This window comes from Musca autumnalis, unplaced genomic scaffold (genome assembly GCF_047663935.1).
Source record: "Musca autumnalis isolate F117 unplaced genomic scaffold, ASM4766393v1 scaffold_3, whole genome shotgun sequence".
In the NCBI taxonomy this organism is placed as follows: Eukaryota; Metazoa; Arthropoda; class Insecta; order Diptera; family Muscidae; genus Musca; species Musca autumnalis.
The window spans coordinates 203146235-203154133 of record NW_027411866.1 but is presented as its reverse complement, the minus strand read 5'-3'; positions in this window follow the sequence as shown (position 1 = coordinate 203154133).

Here is a 7899-nt window from a genome sequence, read left to right as displayed (position 1 = left end):
TTTTGCCTCACAATCTGTTGGCAATTGCAGACAATAAGCCACCTTTTTGTAACCCACAAATCTAAAGCCGAAAACTGAAAATATTTTTTGGAAAGAATTAAAAACGCATTTAATTGTGCAACAAAGTAAATAAGGCACAGCACAAAATACAAAAATAAATAAACGAAAATAAAACAAAATAAGAAAAACAATCATAATTTAAATATAATGGGTCAAATGAAATCCATAGATACTTACATACGTTGGTAACGAAGGGTGGGGAAATAATGAAAAGTAAACTGTTAGCAAATTTTGTAGATCACAAACATGGTGTTTTTTAAGATATTTCAAACGTGGAGTTTTTAACGATTTCAATTAGATTCTAAATGTTGAGTTTTGAACGATTTTTAGGAGAACCCAAACTTGAAGTTTTTAAGGTAGCGATTTTTCAAACGTTGAGTTTTTAACGATTTTTAGGAAATCCCAAACTTTGAGCTTTTAACGATTTTAAAAATGTGGGCTTTTAACGATACCAATGAGTTTTTTTTTAGGAAATCCCAAACGTTGAGCTTTTAACGATTTTAAAAATGTGGGGTTTTAACGATACTACACAGAAAAAAATAATTACTGCATTTCAGGAATAGTGTTCATAAAGTCTTGCCAAAGTTCAAATTTCTGCATTTCATGAGCACCTTTCATAAAGCAAATAAAAATATTGTTTTTTTCTGAGAGATTGAAAAAAAATTTGACGAGTTGTTGTTTTTGTTGTTGTTGGGCTACCACTCACCACCAACCAAAACAGAGACAAATTTCGCTACTTTTATTAATTCTTTTATTTTGTATTATTGTAACTTACCGTTTCTTCTAATGATTTTCACTGTAGTTATCGTCTTGTGAACATAACAGAACAATACGAACTATATGTACATACATGTTGAGTCTATCAGCACTAGGTTGAGATATTAGATGTTGCCTTTATATTAAAGAAATTAAAAAAATGTAGTTGCGAACTATACAGCCCCAAACACTTTGCTTTTTCGACACCAAACGCACTGTAGTTAATTGGTTTGTCAGTTAACTAACAACAAAATGGTTGCTACGTAGTGTAGGTATGTTGTTGTGGTGGGTATGTGTGTGGTGTGGTTTGTTGATATAGTCTCAATGTGATGGTAAGACGATGGTGGGGGTTGTGTTGTGGTTTGTTGATACATTGTCAATACGATGGTGAGACGACGAGACCATTCAAAAGAAAACGAGAACAAAATTGTGAGCAAGAGAGGGAATATGAGAGAAAATAGTGGAATATAGGGAAAAATAAGAAAATGGTTTTGTATCTCATGAAAATCTTACATATTTTTGAAAAAAATAGTGGCTTTTGGATGGAAATAAGAAATTGCACATGTATCTTATGTGAGGTACCTGTACAGCAGCGACGACCACAGAAATACAGCCAAAGCGAAGACATGTATGAACGTATGAGTGAAAAAAGCAACAACCACATTATGCTTTTGTTTGTTTTCATTCATTTACACTGTACGTGAAAGAGAGAAGCAAATGCAAAAACAACTCAGTGGGCGCCCTCACTATACGGTCTAAGCAAAGAAGCTCGACCCTGCTGTACAGTATGAAAAAACTACATCACGAACGAAAATATGTAAAAATTCTTGAAATATTTTTTTCTGTGTAATGAGTTTTTATCTAGGAAATCCCAAACGTGGACTTTTTTAAAACATTTAGAAGCTCCAAGAGCATATTTTTTTGGAAAATTCGAAACGTGAAGTGATTTTTAAAATGTCGAAAGTTGTTTTTTTTTTGAAGAAAACTTCTTTGCAATTGCAAAATCAAAATTATATTTTTTAAATTATGTTTATGGTATCCCAGTATTTTATTTTTTTTTTTTGAAATTTCAAACGTGGTATTTTATTAATGTTTTATATTATCCTAAATTGCCAATTTTTAATACATACATTTATTTCTAAAGGTCTTATCCTATAGAGAAAACATTAACACCATTCAGATATTAATCTTCCAACATTTTTATACCAACCCCATATTCATTCAACTTTGTAAACAAATCTTAAGCTAACAAAAATTTTAATTGAAAACAACAAAATAGCAGAGATATTTATCGGTTGGTCTAACACAATCGATCGACAATTGTTTTTCAATATCACTGAACAATTGGAAATGGAATTGATATACATAAATGAAACGATTTATGAACGTATCTAGTTAAAAATGCATTTCCAATAAAATAGCTGAAAAGATATACAACAGTAACAAAAATCACAACAAAAAGTATACTGGTGGTAAGAAAAAATTGTTGTGAATTCGACATGGGTTGTCTATTAAAAATTAATTAAAGCCAATGCATCGCTTTCGGTTTGCTAACAGATTGATACAACCATGATTGTATTTAGATTTTCCGGAAAATGTATGGGCCAAAACTAAAGCACACCATACTACATTTTTTTAAAATGGTATTTTTTTTTGAAAACAAAGTTATAAATTTTGTTTTGTATTTTTCCTTTTATTTATTTATGTATATCTTTTTTATTGGAAAATACAAACATAAGGAATTCGGAATGTGATAAACAAAAGTTAAAATTCAAAAAACATTTTAGGTCGAGGTACAACAAAAACTATTGAAAACAATATTTCGTTGCGTCTTTTTTATTCTGGATGACACACGCACATCTTGTAGGCATACAGGGTATTAAATTATAATTTATTTCAGGCGAAATAATTAATTTTCGGAAAATTTAGCTTAAATCCTCCATATTTGGGCTATACCCAAACGTGGACTAAGGTCCACAATTTTTGGTGGAACTGTTTAGTGACCACTATGAACCCTAAGCACCGAACTACAGCTAATTTAGTTGAAAAATATGTCTTAAATCCTCAAAATACCGATAATCGGAAGGTACCGCTATAAGGGCGCTATACCAAAACATTACCCGATATTGTTCATATTCATCCAAAAATGATGCTACAACATCTTCTGGTCAAATACAAAGTCGCTTAGATTTAAAAATGATCAAAATAACGATATACAGAAGAGCGGTAGAGGCCGGTTTATTCAGTCGACGACCAGCAAATAAAAACCATTCATATCGTCAAAAATGAAAAAGCCAGACTTAAATTCGCCAATACCCATTGAACGGGAATACCAAAATATGGAGGTTTTCTGATGAATCTAAGTTGATTTTAAAGGATTCGGGTGGCATAAGGCGTAGATCCAATGGGCAGCGGTTAAATCCTAAATATTGTAAGGGCACTGTAAAACATGGAGGCGGAACATAATGGTCTGGAATTTTTTTTCGGTGCAAGGGATTGGACCACTTCGTAAAATTAATTGAATTATGCATCGTTTCAAGTATCGTAATGTACTATAAGCCACTTAGATGAACCTTCCAGGAAGATAACGAGCCAAATCATGTATCGGAAGTGGTTAGGGAGTGATTCCAAAACAATTCGACAGAAGTTCTCCATTGGCCCGATCAATCACCTGATCTTAGCTCTCGATTGGGCTTGCGGGAGATCGTTAACTTAAAAATCAACCGCAAAAATAGCCTGGGAAGCAATATCGATTGCAATGATTAATAACACTGTGCAACATTTTGAAGGTGATCTTGTGCAAACAATTCGAACTGAGGATTTTTTGAAAGTACAGACCCTAACGACAAGAAACCCTAGTTGGGGTTTGTTGTGCCAGATCCAGCTCGGATTTTATGGCCCCATCTAAACATGGTTAAATATTGAGTTTTTAAAGAAATTCGAGGCTATATCTCTGAAACCAATGCGAATCTTCTTCTGACCTCTGAAGCAAATTTGTAGATAAGGACAAGAATAAAATATTTGGAGAAATAATAAACTCGAAAAACTACATTTATTGCCTCAAATTTCAAAATATATGCAAAAATTCCACAATTTTTATACATATCTCCAAAACCATTAATTTTTTCTGAATATTTTCTTTTGGAAAAGTATTCCCTGGAATGTAATACACAACTCTTCAGAACATGTCGTTGTTGTAAAATGCCTCTATGTCGTTGTCTTCAGTACATTTTCGATTTAATGTCAATAATGTAGTGAAATCCGAAATGCGAGAATGAACAGTTGGTGTGAACTGTGTTTGAAATACGTGTTGTAAAAGATATGATGCAAAATGCCGCTGAAACAACATGAAGTAAGCATTTTAGAGTTTCAGAATGTTCTAAAGAATTGTTAAGAACTTTATTTGGACGATTTTTGCAAAAGGTTACTTGGTTCAATTCCCAATAGTTTAGCCAATACTGACCAGAATTTCGGGAATTATGTAAAATTTTCTATATTTTATAGATTTTGATGCTCTAGATGAAGTGTTTCTTATGTGGTTTTTTCAAAAGATAAGTTCTACTAGTTTAGGGCTACAATATTGCTAAAGACAACAAGGCCAAATTCCTATTCGTTTCTGAGATAAAGGCCTGATAAATGCAAAAAAGTGTAGATTTAGCCCGGTTTAGATGAGGCAATAAAATCCGAACTGGATCTGACAGTCTAAATATGTACTTTTAAAAAAATGCATACTAGAAGTTGTTTGCATTTTCAGTGCTGCATAGTGTAATTCAATATCCTCTATGCCTAAAAGATGTACTTGTGTCATCCAGAATAAAGGATACGCAACGAAATATTGATTTCAATAGTTTTTGTTGTACCTCGAATTTGGGGTTGGAGTTTAAAATACCACGAGTTGGGGTTTAAAATACCACGAGTTGGGGTTTAAAATTCCACGAGTTCGGGTTTAAATTTTCACGAGTTGGGGTTTAAATTTCCACCAGTTGGGGTTTAAATTTCCAAGAGTTGGGGTTTAAAATTCCACGAGTTGGTGTTTAAAATTCCACGAGTTGGGGTTTAAAATTTCAGGAGTTGAGTTTAAATTTCCACCAGTTGGGGTTTAAAATTCTACGAGTTGGTGTTTAAAATTCCACGAGTTGGGGTTTAATTCAACAAGTTAGGGTTTAAAATTCCAGGAGTTGGGTTTTAAAATTCCACGAGTTGGGGTTTAAAATTCCATGAGTTGGAGTTTAAAATTCCATGAGTTGGGGTTTAAAATTCCATGAGTTGGTGTTTAAATTTCCACGAGTTGGGTTTTAAAATTCCACGAGTTGGTGTTTAAATTACCACGAGTTGTGGTTTAAAATTCTACGAGTTGGTGATTAAAATTCCACGAGTTGGGGTTTAAAATTCCAATAGTTGGGTTTAAATTCCACGATTTAGTGTTTAAAATTCCACGAGTTGGGGTTTAAAATTCCAATAGTTTGGTTTAAATTCCACGATTTAGGGTTTAAAATTCCACGAGTTGGGGTTTAAAATTGCACGAGTTGGGGTTTAAATTTCCACGAGTTGGGGTTTAAAATTCCACGAGTTGGTGTTTAAATTACCACGAGTTGTGGTTTAAAATTCTACGAGTTGGTGATTAAAATTCCACGATTTGGTGTTTAAAATTCCAATAGTTGGGTTTAAATTCCACGATTTAGTGTTTAAAATTCCACGAGTTGGGGTTTAAAATTCCAATAGTTTGGTTTAAATTCCACGATTTAGGGTTTAAAATTCCACGAGTTGGGGTTTAAAATTGCACGAGTTGGGGTTTAAATTTCCACGAGTTGGGGTTTAAAATTCCACGAGTTGGTGTTTAAATTACCACGAGTTGTGGTTTAAAATTCTACGAGTTGGTGATTAAAATTCCACGAGTTGGTGTTTAAAATTAAATTACAACGAGTTTTAGTTTAAAATTCTACGAGTTGGTGCCTAAAATTCCACGATTTAGGGTTTAAATTTCCACGAGTTGGGGTTTAAAATTCTACGAGTTAGGGTTTAAATTTCCACGAGTTGGGGTTTAAAATTCTACGAGTTAGGGTTTAAAATTCCACGAGTTGGGGTTTAAATTTCCACGAATTTTAAAACTCTACGGGAATTAAAATTCCACGGGTTTCGGTTTAAAATTCCACTAGTTGGGTGTAAAATTCTACAAGTTGGGGTTTAAATGTCAACCAGTTGGGGTTTAAAATTCCATGAGTTGGGGCTTAAAATTTCACGCGTTGAGGTTTAAAATTTCACAAGTTGGGGTTTAAATTTCCACGAGTTGGGGTTAAAAATTCCACGAGTTGGGGTTTAAAATTCCAATAAGCTTTAAAATAAGCATTAAAAAATTCCATGAGTTAGTGTTTAAAATATAATTTATATATTCTAGCTAATAGTACGGTTACACTAGAGTTTTTTGCCGGGTGAACCCACTTCGAGAGGATTTATTTGACGTTTGCGCTATGAAATTGATATTTGAAATCCAAAACCACTGGGTTAATCCGGTTAAGTGTAACCGGGGTATAAATCCAAATTTAACCGGTTTCAATAAAAATTGGGAAATTTATTTATAGATTAAATTCTGTCACAAATTCCACATTTAATTCACAAGACTTGAGGTATTTTGAAGGTTTTATCCGTACCTTCTGATCAAATTAGATATTGATTAAGTATTTAAAGTTCTTCGGAATTTTGAAGGATTCTCACAAAAAATCCAAGACATAGATGGGCGTTTTATATTACTCAATAATTTTTTATTCAGGTTGCAAGGATCCTCCCTTCTGATCCTATTCCTTCTAGACCAATGCTACTTGTTAATCTGGTCGTGCTCAGGGTTTAGTGGCGACTTTGTTTCGTAGATTTTCGGGAAGAATAGGGGCCCGATTTTCTCTCTGTATTTTTCCTATGCAAAGTCTTAAATTTTTGGTTGAAAGTCTTCTTCTATCAATAGAGTAAAGTTTCTCTAAAAATATAAGCAAAGGTATATTGTCGAAAATCTCTTTAACCAAAAAGTATCATAACGACAATAGCAATGTCACATGCAACAAAAAACTTCCAATCACTGCCGATTCACAATCAATATAACTTAAATCTTTTAAAGATAAGCGATAAAAATGTGCACCCAATGAAAAAATAAGAAACAAACAAACAAAAAAGATTGTTTATAGCAATTTAAAAGACAAATGGTTAATAGATTGATATGTAATGATAATTGTTAAACAATACGGCTGCCGTATGCCGTGTAACATTCTCATTCTTCGATTGGTTCCAATAGATTCGAATATAAATTATTACAATAGCATTAATGTACGTATGTATATATGAATGTTGAATGTTTGGAATATGTGGCCGTATCGTATATACGCGGTGACTGCCAGCATGCAATTATTATGAAATTTAATATTTGGGTGCTGCTGCTGTGTAACTGCAATGCAACCAACCAACATTGGCTTATTTATGGCGATTAGATTTTCGAAAATTAATAAATTACAAAACTAATTGTTAGGAAAACAAAACAAAAAAGAAAAAAAAAATATTTGTTTGTCTTTTCAATTAAATTTGATTTTTCAAGGTTCGAAGGTTAATTGATTTTTAGTTGAAAACTAGCATTTGAATGCTATATTTATCCAACTCTACTACAAAGCGAAAGCATAGCTCTTTTAGTGCCAGCATATAGAAGCTCTTTGATACTATAACGCTCTAAGGGATTTATTTGGTCTAAACTTTGCCACTAGTAATATTTTGTCTAAACTCACATCAAGTTCCAATATGGAGCCACAGCGGTTTATGTTATACCTACCCCACAAAAGTTCAAAATAGTTCTATGAAATTGTGACCACAATAACTCTCGAAGAGAGTAACCGATATAGTCCATACATTGCACATTAGGGTTATGACTTTTTTACAACTTCATATCCCTGTATCATAGCACGATGAGCTTCTATATAAGATTACATAAAATCTTAATTATAAAGTGATTCTTTAAAATTATGCTTCCGCTTAAAAAGCTTTTAAAGTTTTTATTTTTCAGAACTTTTAACCATTTTTTGAAGTCACTATAAGCAGATATTTAACTGA